Source organism: Haliotis asinina, chromosome 9 (genome assembly GCF_037392515.1).
Source record: "Haliotis asinina isolate JCU_RB_2024 chromosome 9, JCU_Hal_asi_v2, whole genome shotgun sequence".
In the NCBI taxonomy this organism is placed as follows: Eukaryota; Metazoa; Mollusca; class Gastropoda; order Lepetellida; family Haliotidae; genus Haliotis; species Haliotis asinina.
Window position 1 is genome coordinate 24,123,545 of NC_090288.1, and position 13,273 is coordinate 24,136,817.

Sequence of the window (13,273 nt, forward strand, 5' to 3'; positions counted from 1 at the left end):
TAGTAGGGAGAAGGTGTCAAATCACAAAACTCACAAGATGACGAATGAAACTTGACAGCTTTCATTTGTGAAATCTTGAAGTTACAAGTGAGTGAGTGAGTTTAGTTTTACGCCACACTCAGCAATATTCCAGCCATATGGCAGCGGTCTCTAAATAATCGGGTCTGGACCAGACAATCCAATGATCAACAGCATGAACATTGATCTGCGCAACTGGTATATGGTTGACATGTGCCAACCAAGTCAGCAAGCATGACCACCTGTTAGTCGCCTCTTACGACAAGCATAGTCAACTTTTATGGCAATGAAGATACTGTGATTCAATTACCTGAGGTCTATACTCAGAAACATATACCAGTCTCTAGGTGTGATATTGGAGGAAGTTAACTTACCTGTAGTCAATGCTGAAGTTGAACTTGAAATCAAGTTTCACAGGCTATGGAACCACAGCAACCTATCAACATTGAGGATGAAGGACCACATGGTGTCAAGACCTTGATTGCGTGGACAGTGAGCAGTCACATGACAGGAAGCAGTGATTTTCACCATAAAACACAGTTTTCAGTCAACAGAATCATGCATGATGTGAGAACAGACTTGAATCAACAGTTATAACAGGCCATTTCAATCATGATTTTAGGGAAAGTTAAGCAGATGAAAAGTCAGAGGTGTTAGAAGACAAACAGTTTATTGGAATCATGAAAAGTTCTATTACTTTGAAAGATGGACACTATCATTTTTCACAGTCCTAGTATAAAGATGACAAACTTCAAACAAGAAACTTTGGAAAGAATGAACTCCTCAAAAAGGTAATTTCAGGAGAATTACCAATACTATGAAGACTACAAAGGATTTACTGACAAACTTTATTGATAAAAACGTTATGCTCTATAGAAACTGGATTGGTCAGATGTAAAGGTCTGGTATTTAGTTCACAATGGAAAATATCATTCGAAAAAGCCGCAATTATCTTTTTCAATTGTTCAGTCAGGTGTCAAGGAATTTCAATAAACGATCAACTGTTACATGGACCAGATCTCTGTAACATGCTTTTTGGTAAGCTACTCCTATTCAGACAAGAATCAATCACTGTTATTTCTGATACAGAATTCATGATTTACCAAGTGAATGTCAATCCAGATAACAATGATACATTGCATTTCCTCTGGTTGACTGATAGACAAATCGAAGAAGAAATCTTAGAGTATCTGATGAAAGTACATATTTTTGGAGCTGTTTCATCCCCAAACTGTTCAAACCTTGCGCTTTGCCAAACAGCCAAAGAAAATGCAAAGAACTTTAGACCAAATGTAATGAATATGACAGAGATGAAATTTCTTTGTTGATGACAGTTTCAAATCAACTGCAACAGATGATGAAGCTGTTGAGCTCATGCGGGACTTGACCACAGCATGTCAGAAAGGTGGATTTCACATGACTAATTGGATTAGTAACAGCAGACAGGTGTTAGATAACATCCTTGAGAAAGCAAAGGCAACAGAAGTTAAAGATTTAGATTTGAATCAGAATAGTCTACCAATCGAAAGGGCACCTGGAATGAGATGGTGTATTGAAACTGACCAATTCAAGGTAAAGATTAATATCAACCCAAGACCAGCAATGAGAAGATGCATAATTTCCATAATAAACTCGGTGTATGACCCGCTTGGACTAGTTGCACCTTTCTTTCTGCCTGCCAAATCTCTATTGCAAGAACTATGGATGAAGAATAGACTGAAATATGAATGGGATCAGGAACTACCTTGGAAGTATGTGACCAGCTGACAGAATTGGAGATCTCGCTATCAACTGATGTGTCAAGTCAACAAAACTACAAGACACTTAGTCGACACAGATTCACACTTCTGCTCATGCCAGGGAAAGCAGACAAGGGACTGTAAGCTATTTGAGACAAGTAGACACCATTGGTAAGGTACACTGCACACTGCTTAATGGCAAATCAAGTCACACCTTCGAAGCAGATAATATTACCAGGTTAGAACTGAAAGCATCAACAGTTGTGGTTGGAGTTTATTTATTAAGCAGAGAGGTAGAAATCTGGCTGGAGAAAGAAGTTTTCTCTATTAACTGTATCAGTTAGTATGATGTCTTGGGCTCAGGAAAAGGCCTGTAATACCCTCAGATTGTTGTATCAGTTTTTTTTCACAACGGCCATTTTATGTGGTGGGTATCTGTGAGCATTTTCATGACATTTGGTTTGCTGCCCAACAACACCTCAAAGTTAATCATGGATAGTTTTACTACTATCAGGGATACTCTACAACAGGGATAGGTCACTCGCTTGCTTTCTTTACCATTTGTACTAATTAACATGTGCCTCATCATGCTCAAATGCACACAGTGACTTGGCTCGTTCCTAGCACAAATTCAGTTGTGTTTAACAGAACTTCAGCCAGTTTATTGTATCAGTTGGAATTTTACAATGAATGGATGAATTTTAGTAAGAATTAAGTGAGTGAGTGAGTTTAGTTTTACGCCGCATTCAGCAATATTACAGCTATATGGCGGCGGTCTGTAAATAATGGAGTCTGGAACAGACAATCCAGTGATCAACAACATGAGCATCGATCTGCGCAATTGGGAACCGATGACATGTGTCAACCAAGTCAGCAAGCATGACCACCCGATCCCGTTAGTCGCCTCTTACGACAAGCTGAGTCGCCTTTTATGGTGTAAGAATTAAGAGCAAGAATTATATGAAAGAATGAATGAAAGAAAGAAAAAGAATAAATGAAAGAAGTACATATGTGCATGAATGAAAGAATAAATGATACGCCGCGGCCTTCCCTCCCAAAACATGTTAAAGAACGCAAAAGTATCGTGTGAGCACGTGTTAACGTGTCCTTTAAAAAAATCTACTTTGAGACATTTTTGTTTACATTAATAATTATTTCAGATATCTTATTGCATGTGGGGAATGGAATGGACATTAACAAAATGTTAACTGACACTGTCACACTGCCTTCAAAAATAAAGTGTAAAACTCCCACATGACGTTTTAAAACAACTTTCCAGTTTTGTCAAATAATAAGATCAACAAGAAAGAAGTTATGGAACTATAACCCTCAAGCATCAATGGCGAATCAGATCAGATCGGCGATATGTCATATTTTTCACACACCTCAAATACACCCTAACATTCTTTTCTAGACTATGAAACTATCACTATTACTTGTAAACACATTTCACCTGATAGTATATTCCCCTCATATGAATTAAAGGTGTATGTGAAAGATGTTTTTGAGGAAGTAACTAGGAATACTCAAACAGCGACATACAGCATTTTAATTGAAGATCGGCGAAATGTCATATATTCACACACCTCAATTACACCCTAACAAGCCATAAAACTGTCACTATTACTTGCGAATACATTTCAACTATAGGTATGTTCTCCTTCTAAAACTTAAACGAATGTGTGAAAGAAGTTTTTATCAGCACAATTTAGTCTATCTTCGCGGTGAATCGAGAATAGAAGCCAGTGAGCTATAACTTAACGACCTGAAACTTTACTACAAATCTACTATCCTAATACGGACACTAGTACCAATTATTTGACTTAAACTGAAGTGACAAAATAGTTAACCTATGTTCTACATGTAGGATTTCAATTGTTATAACACTCAGCGAACGTAATCAACTGTTGAAAATAAACCGGGCTCAATCTTAAATACTACGCTGCCTCCATATTGGCTACACTGGTTACGTAATGACCCGAGACATACCGTTCAGTGGCTTTTCAAGGAGTTTCAACTCCCCCTCTACATAGGCTCCCTGCTACTATCAATCTGATCACTTTCATCATTTTCACTTGCGAAAGGATGTAGAAATTAAATGACATATTTTTGCTTCTGACAAAAAATCAAAATGGCTGCCATTTTGGCCGCCATCTTGAATTGTCGTGTGATGCCTTCTCAGCACTTAAATTTGAATAAAAATTAACATCGAATGTTTCCATTTACATCCAAACTTGATACTTCTGATGTTTTTTGACACTTGTCTCTTCTAGAGTGGTGGCTTGGGCACAAAACAAGTAATTTTGTATGGTCATGTCATGGTAATATAATGTTTTACAGCTTATTCTTTGAGACCGGGGATTTTAGTGATTCACTGACTTTTCATGGAACTGTGTGTTGGTGAGTTTACATTATTCTTGTAACTAAAATCAGTTGTTTTTGTTTCCTGTTTACTTCTAGAGTGACACATGTTATTTGGAATTATTTCATAATACCCAGAATTCAAAATGTACAAGTGACATGCCAGCGAGGAACACAGTGATGTACAAGTGACACTCCAGTGATGTACAAGTGATGTACCAGTGATGAACCCAGTGTTGTATGAGTGAAATGCCAGTAATGTGGTCGGTGATGTACAAGTGACATTCAAGTGATGTACCCAGTGATGTACAGATGATGTGCCAATGATGTACAAGTGACATGTCAGCAATTAACAGTGATGTACAAGTGACATGCTATTGATGTACCCAGTGAAATACAAGTGACATGTCAGCGATGAACACAGTGATGTACAATTGACACGCCCGTGATGTAGCCAGTGATGTACAAGTGATATACCAGTGATGAATGAGTGATACGCCAGTGATGTACCTAGTGATGTACAAGTGGTGCACCAGTGATGTACCCAGTAATGTACAAGTGACATGCCAGTTATGAACCCAGTGATGTACAAGTGACATGCCAGTGATGTACCCAGTGATGCACAAGTGAGATGCCAGTGATGTACCCAATGATGTACAAGTGACATGCCAGTGATATACCCAGTGATGTACAAGTAATGTGCCACTGATGTACCCAGTGATGTACAAGTGATGTGCCAGCGATGAACCCAGTGATGTACGAGTGAAATGCCAGTAATGTAGTCAGTCATGTACAAGTGATGTGCCAGTGTTGTACCAAGTGGTGTACAAGTGACATGCCAACGATGTAAAAGTGACCAGCCAGTGATGAACCCAGTGATGTACACGTGACATGCAAGCGATGAACCCAGTGATGTACAAGTGATGTGCCAGTGATGAACCCAGTGATGTACAAGTGATGTGCCACTGATGTACCCAGTGATGTACAAGTGACATGCAAGCGATGAACCCAGCGATGTACAAGTGATGTGATAGTGATGTACCCAGTGATGTACAAATGACAAGCCAGTTATGAACCCAGTGATGAACCCAGTGATGTACAAGTGATGTACCCAGTGATGTACAAGTGACATGCCAGTGATGTGGCATAGTGATGTACAAGTGACATGCCAGTGATGAACCCAGTGATGTGCAAGTGACATGCCAGTGATGAACCCAGTGATGTACAAGTGACATGCCAGTTATGAACCCAGTGATGTAAGAGCGACACGCCAGTGATATACCCAATCATGTACAAGTGACACACCAGTGATGAACCCAGTGATGAACCCAGTGATGTACAAGTGACATGCCACTGATGTACCGAGTCATGTACAAGTGAATGTGTCAGTGATGCACCCAGTGATGTACAAGTGACATGCCAGCGATGAACCCAGTGATGTACAAGTACCGAGTCATGTACAAGTGATGTGCCAGTGATGTACCCTTTGATGTACAAGTGACATGCCTGTGACGTACCAAGTGCTGTATAAGTAACATACAACAGACATACAAGTGACCAGTCAGTGATGTAGTCATTGATGTACAAATGAAATGAAAGTGATATACCTTGTGAAGTTCCCAGTGATTTAAGAGTGACAAGCTAGTGATTTACCCAGTGATGTACAAGTGATTTACAAGAAGAAATATGTGACACTCCTGTGATGTACATTCCTGACAAACAATAACAAGAGTCATGAGAAGATGACATATCCCCCTGGCCCCCACATGTTTGAAAGGACAAATAATCTGAGAGTTACTCATTGTTTTTTTAGACTAAGTTTGAATTGTTTCCATGGAATTCATGAAAAGTATAAACGCCATATATCTGTAAACAGCAAAGTCACAATTTCAAGATCTGTCTCATATATCTGCCAAGATCTTTTGACAGATATGAAATGGTTTTCCCATTGTGCTCTGGGAACGAAGCCCATCCCTCCATTTTGAGACTAAGTCCGAAATGTTTCCATTGAAACCGAGAAAATAATAAATCACAAAAACCTGTACAAAGCAAAAGGCACCACTTCAGGTTCTGACTGATATATATCGAAGTTAACATCTTCAATATCAATCATTCACTGTTAAAATAACACAAAACAGGTCAAAAGTATTCACAGCAATGGTACAGTGCCATCTAAATTACATTTGCTCAAGTGACATAATTAACATTTCAGTTTATTTGTGATTATGTTTCAGGAACGGAAGATGTACTCCTGTTGTGTTTGACTCGTTAAAGTTTAATATATAAAGGGAAGCTGTGTTATGCATATTTTGTCAGATACAATGGTGGTACAACCGTGAAAGGTAAGTAAGTTATTCTCTGATTGCTAGACTAAGACACAAAGATACAGTGAAAGTATAATATTGTCTTTAAAGTGAAATGATTTCTTATGCTGATAAATACATGAAATTAATTCGAATGTACATTTAAGGTGATGAATTTAACCTCAATCTGTATTACAAGAGTTATTATCAGTATTTCAGATGAATAAGAGTAATAGTTTGTTTTGTTTATACAAGGGCACATACATTTTGATGTAATCAGTCAAAGGTTCTTACTAATTACTGTAAGTGTCAGTTCAAGCATTGAGTTGTATTTAGAATGAAAGTATGGGTCATGTGACAGTCATGTGACAGCCAGGCGAGGTTATGTGATCCATAGGCAGTTGTGAGAAGTCGAGCGAGATGCTAGTGTTAGGACATATGGCTACACAGTTTTCAACCATATTACAGCATAATTAAAACATTTGGCATTGGGAATATGAGTGGCAACAGTAATGAGCCTGAACAAGAGTCATCAGTAGATAACATATCCCCATGGCCCCCACATATTTGAAAAGACAAATCATCTGACGGCTACTTGATGTCTATTTAGACTAAGTTTGACTTCGTGTAAGTCATGAAAAATATAAATGCCATATATCTGTAAACAGCAAAAGGCACCACTTCAAGATCTGTCTCATACATCTGGCAACATCTGTTGAAAGATATGAAATAGTTTTCGAGTTTTCGTTCCAGAAACGAAGCCCATCCCTCCATTTTGAGACCAATTGTTTTCTGAATTGTTTCCATGGAAAGCGGGAAAAATAAAAATGACAAAACTTTTTAAGTAGCAAAAGGCACCACACTGTGGTCTGTCTCACACATCTGCAAGTTTCGCTGAAAGATATTACAAAGTTTTCTAGTTGTTCTCCAAAACATTTCCATGGAAAATGGGAAAATGATCAATCACAAGTATCTGTAAATAGCAAAAGGCACCACTTTAGGGTCTGCATTACATGTGTGCAAAGTTTTGCGGAAAGACATTAAGAAGTTTTTGAGTTGTGCTCTGGAAACAAAGCCCATCCCTCCATTTTCAGAGTAAGTCCAAAACGTTTCCATGGAAACCGAAAAAAATGATAAATCACAAAAACCTGTAAATAGCAAAAGGCACCACTTTCGGGTCTGCCACACACATCTAACAAGTTTTACTGACAGATATTACAAAGTTTTTGAGATGTGCTCTGGAAACGAAACACACCTCTAAATCCGAAACGTTTCCATGGAAAACGAGAAAATAATAAATCACAAAAAACCTGTACATAGCAAAAGGCACCTCTGTAGCTTCTGATTAATATATCTACCAAGTTTTGCAGAAAAATATACTGAATTTTTTAGTTCTGCTCCAGAAACGAAGTCCACCCCACCATAAGCCTAACACCAAAATGTAATTTGGAAAAACAAAAAAAATAAAATGCCAGAACTCTGTAAATAGCAAAAGGCACAACCACAGGTTGAGATTATTATATCTATGAAGATTGGTCTAAATATATTGAACAGTTTTTGAGTTATGCTCTGGAAACAAAATGATTACGGATGGACGGATGGACGGATGGACAGACAGGCGAGGCGTTGACTATATGCCCTTGCATGTAATGCAGTGGCATATAGTCGAAGCCTCATCCGCCTGTCCGTCCGTTCGTCCATCCGTAATCATTGTCTCCAGAAAGAACACATTTTCCAGTAAATGCTTCATTAAAACATCACATTTACAATATATGACTGATTTAATTTAAAAAGCACAATAATAATTAACGATAGTGTGACACTTTGCAGTCCATACTTGTAAGAAATGCCCCAGCTAAGGAAAAAACATCTATCAATATTGAAATTGTTGCCAACAAGAGCCTGTATATAGACTACATTAGTGAGATGACATGCTTGTGTTGTGGAAGTAGAGACAATGATAGCACAAGATCTATTTTGACAACTTTTAAGAAGTCACAATGATAAGCACTGTCTCAAATTAGCAAGAAAATGAAGTACTCTATGTCACAGTTTTATGTTTTTGACTAGTATTCAGATGAAATTCAATTCTAACTTGCAGTGAACACCTGTAACACCACATAGTTAGCATAATTAATTCTGATTAAATTAAGAGAGAAAAACAGAGATGAATTGCATTCAAACTTGAATGGCTACCTCGCAATCATGACGTCAGGATACGGAAGTATCTGGATCTCCCCACTGCGCATACGTGCCGATTCCTCGAAAACTTCACTTTTACTTCCCGGTCCGAAGAATCCGAAGTGGGGAGGAGCATCCAGCGTTGGGAGGGAGTTACCGCCCAATGGTAAGGTCAGAATTTAAATATCTAAAATATTTAGATTTTAATAAATTTTTCACTTACCTTACCATAGGTCTATAGCATATGGATACAACAGTCTGGACGGAGTTGACAGATTCCCGAGGAGCTCCAGTGTGTAATAACTCCCACATATGCCTCGGGGTAGATGGACCACTACTGATTCTCTTGTGGGACGCATCTACCACCACCTCATCATCAAAAACGGGAACTGGAACAGAATCAGAGTAGCAGGTCACGTACTAACCACTGGAGGGGTACAGTATCTTATCTCATGAAAGTACAAGACCCCTATAGACCAAGGTAAGAGACAACATACCTTAAAGGGCAACCAGATGAGTAAGTTGCTGTGCAACTACTAATGGTCCAAAAGATTGCAGTCCCTCCATGTCTGCTACTGATAAATCACATAGGTAATGACTAGCGAAGATCGTTGACGACTTCCAGAAACAACCAGCCATGATATCGAGAACTGAACAATTCCTGTGCAGGGCCATGGTTGACGCTAATGCCCAGATCTCATGAGGGTGATTAGCTGTCAGGTGAGGGAGACTCTGAGCATCATACGCCGCTAGAATAGTTTGCCTCAACTAAAGCGCTATGGTGTTTCTGTTAACTTCCCGTTTAGCTGACGTTGAGACTGGTAGGAACAACCTCTTCCTAGTACCTCGACGCGGTGCAGACTTCCTAATGTACAGCTTCAATGTACAACTGGACACAGTAATAGTTCTGCTCTATCCTCCAGCCCGACTATTGATGAAATCGGTGGGATAGAAAACAACCTGTCCGGCTGACCTGGCAGGTGGTTCTTTGCCAGGAAATCCCACATGAGTCCTAGGTGTGCTACACCTTGTCCAGTCTGTTCAAAGCGGACTCTAGTCACATCCAAGGCATGTATCTCACTGACCCAAGCTGTCGTAGCTAAGGCCAGTAAGGAAACCGTTTTCCTAGTAAGCAGGTCAAAAGACGTCGTTTCCAAGGGTTCATACGGACAACCTCTCAAATGTTGGAGTACAACATTCAAATCCCAAGCTGGAGGGCGGAACTTCAATATCTGGTCCTCCAGCTTAATGCTTTCAGCATCGCCACCAATTCCAGGATCTTAGAGACCCTTCTGTCACCCCTCACAGCCAGTGCCATGTTTAATGCTGACAAATAGGTGCTAACTGTGCTTCTTCTGAGTTTCTTCGAGCAGCACAAGTATCGTAAAAACTGGGGCGATGATGTGAGAGGGTCCTGTGACTTCTGGGCACAAAAACTCTCATAGGTAGTCCACTTATCATCATAAAGTGATCTCGTGGAAGGTCTAAGCGCCCTGGTGATAATCTTTGCCGCTTGCGATGAATAAACCTTGGCTTTTAACATTCTTTGCAAATGGACCAAGCACACAGATGGGAAACCTGCACCTTGTAAGACGTCGACGAGGATAGCCTTTTGATAGCCTCGTCCAGTCCTGCACCTGAATCAGCAAAGGCCAAGCCATGAATCTTATATCTTGTTTTTTAATCTTAGGCGCCCTTATGGTTGCATTTAGCGACAACTTGGCAAAATCCTCATTGAGCGAAGAAATAGCATCCACTACCATCGGGTGAGGCGGGATGAACAGTTCCGGCTCAATCCTAATAGCTTTGTCATCGTTCATACCCGGGAGCCTATTGGCAATTCAATCGAAAACAGCAGATATGGGCAGGTAGGATCCCTCATCATCATCAAGCTGTGTTGGATCCTCCTCGTAGTCAGGGGAAAAGCACTGTTCCTTGTCTGCTGTCCATGACACAGTAGACTTACGCTCCGGCGTACATCTCCCGAAGCATGACTGCCTAGGACGCGGCGATCCTGATGTAGACCTACGATAGCCAGATCTACCCCGGGGCTTCGGCGATCTAGACGTTGAGCGTCAGCATCTGCAGGCACTCGACAAACTACTGCAAGGGCTCCTAGATCGCGATCTCCTACCACCAGTCCCCTCTGAACGTCTCCTATCGCAAGGCACATTGTTGGCGTTACCAAATGCAAACACCTCCGATCCAGACGACGGTCTGCTTACAGCAGGTCTGGCTTGGGACGCGCCACTAAGCACTGGCACTGGCGCACGACCATTATCTCTGCTCTGTACCTAAGCTACCAAGTCTGAGCCAAGCTGAGTTGATCCAATCAATGGTGCCGCATTAGATGCACCTGGCGTCAACCCGGGGGTAGGTACCAGTAACACCCTGAGAATCCTCTGCACTTCTGGATGAGCAAGGGCATCCGACCTCGTCACGTCCATCCAACCCCCTGTCTTGGTGGAAGGCATCGGCGCAGGCATAGGTATTGGCATAGGCATAGGCATAGGCATAGGCATAGGCACCGAAAGCTGAATAGTTGTCGGAGCAGGCGCTGCACCAGACATGGCGCCTGCGACGGCTCTGGCCTCTGACACGTCCCCAGAAGAGCAGGCATTCCCAAAAGAGATAAAGGGATGTCCGACAGTTGATTAACTTAAAAGTTAAAAAGTTACAACTTTATTCAATCGAGAAAATTACTAGCAATCCAAACCCGTCTGTCTCAGACGACGCTTGAAGTAAAAGTGAAGTTTTCGAGGAATCGGTGCGCATGCGCAGTGGGGAGATCCAGATACTTCCATATCCTGACATCGTGATTGCGAGGTAGCCATTCAAGTTTGAATGCAATTCATCTCCATCAGATCTCCTGTTAAGCGAAGCTTGAGGTAATATGCTATAGACCTATGGTAAGGTAAGTAAAAAATTTACAAATTTAATTGTTGAAAGTACAGTCATCAATTTTATTTAAAGAATCATAAATTACAATATCTGGACCATGATAGCCCAAAAAATTAGTTTTGAATTGGATGATAAAAATTCATAGTAATAATTTATAATTAGGCTCAATATTACTTATTATATTTCTTATACAGAGTAGGAGGTCATGTCTGTTAACCTTTTCAACTGACCAATCAGAACAGAGCTTACCAAATCACTAAGGTGACATTCATGTATACCTTTTGAACTTGTACCTCAAAAAGGTTTGTAAACAAATGATTCTCAATGCTATTTTCTGTACAATCGATTCCGAGTGATGCACATGCAGCATGCCAAGACAGTAAGTACAGTCTGTTTGATTCCATTTGAGACCGATGACCTGCTCACTAACACAAAATCTAATAATTGCAACAAAACCAAATTTTGAGGTCTTTTGAGAGGACCCCATCTTCACAACACATGCTTTTTGATTACCTGGCTGTTCTACCAGCAAATGCCCCACTCGTACAAAGTAGCGAAAGGTGACAAGAAAATGATGATCTTTTTTATTCGGGTGTCCCAAATTATGAGACACATCATCAGAGTTGGTCTGTCGATTTCATGTGGCTGTGCAAAATTTGGTTTTGTTGCAATTATTAGATTTTGTGTTAGTGAGCAATTCATCGGTCTCAAATGGAATCAAACGGACTGTAAATGCGTCAAGGATGTCAGCTTGCCGAAATATTACGTTATGGTAACCACGTCATAAGAAAACCCTTAGGGTATATACTGTAGGTATATTTCTTGGATGACTAGATCTGATGGAAACTGGTGCAAACTCTTTTCAGTCCTGCTTTGTATTTGGACGAATGACAGTTTCCAGCCACACAGTAGTTCACCATCTCTACTCAGATGATTTTTGATTGGATCGAATGCATATTCAGTACTTACAAAACCCATGTACTTACAAAACCCAACACCTCTATATACATTCTTTATGGATAAAAACCTCTTCTAGTGTATGATTTTGATCAAGTACAATAAAAGAAGTTGTTATCCATAAAGAATCTTACTTTCTTGAGACTCAGTCCTCAGAGTATCAGCAAATGAACCAGCCAGTCAGAAGCTGTTGTTACACTTGAGTGCTCATCCACCTGCTATGACTGGGTGTGGTCTCCCGAGGACTTCGTTTCGAGGGAAGTAAGCTCAAGTACAAAATACTGCACTTTTGAATCGCCATTGTATGCTTGTAATTTTATTTGTTGTTTTACAAGCAGCAATGTATGTCATATGCCATGAATAAGTGATAATTGTGCTTTAATTATGTTTGATTTTTGGGATGCATGTGACCTTTAAACAATGGCCAGAAAAAGTACTTCCCTTTTCAAAAATCAAAACATTTGTTCTGTTCATACTGACTAAATCTGACAATGATAAACAGATAGTAGTTGATGGAATTATCATGAAACAGCCCTCTAGTTATCAGAATTGAGCAGGCCTCTCCAAATGATAATGGTTCGCCAACTCCTCAATGACGGGCAATTAATGTCATAAATCTTGTTCTATGATCTGACAGGGAGTAAGTTGTTTGAACTTACAATAATATTTATGATTCTGTTTTGTCTTTTTAATGCATATTCCATCCATATAAGAGGGATAAGGGAGTTTGACCTAGGGCTTCTGCAAATGACAATGCTCAGAAAAACCAGCATTACCCCAATAGTGTAGGGATACATTCAAAGGTTTGGGTGA

At 40.1% G+C, this 13,273-nt stretch overlaps 1 protein-coding gene across 2 annotated transcripts in view; it reads right to left on the minus strand.

Annotated features, from left to right (window-relative positions):
- LOC137296217 (ras-related protein Rab-7L1-like) overlaps positions 1-13,273 on the minus strand; it is a 142,924-nt gene that overhangs the window by 128,373 nt on the left and 1,278 nt on the right. The window contains exon 2 of one of the 2 annotated variants that reach the window (XM_067827956.1): positions 8,826-8,991. The exons of the other annotated variant lie outside the window; for it this stretch is intronic. The gene's annotated coding sequence lies outside the window, so the exon portion shown is untranslated. The remainder of the gene's footprint in view (positions 1-8,825; positions 8,992-13,273) is intronic. 2 annotated transcript variants of the gene reach the window in all.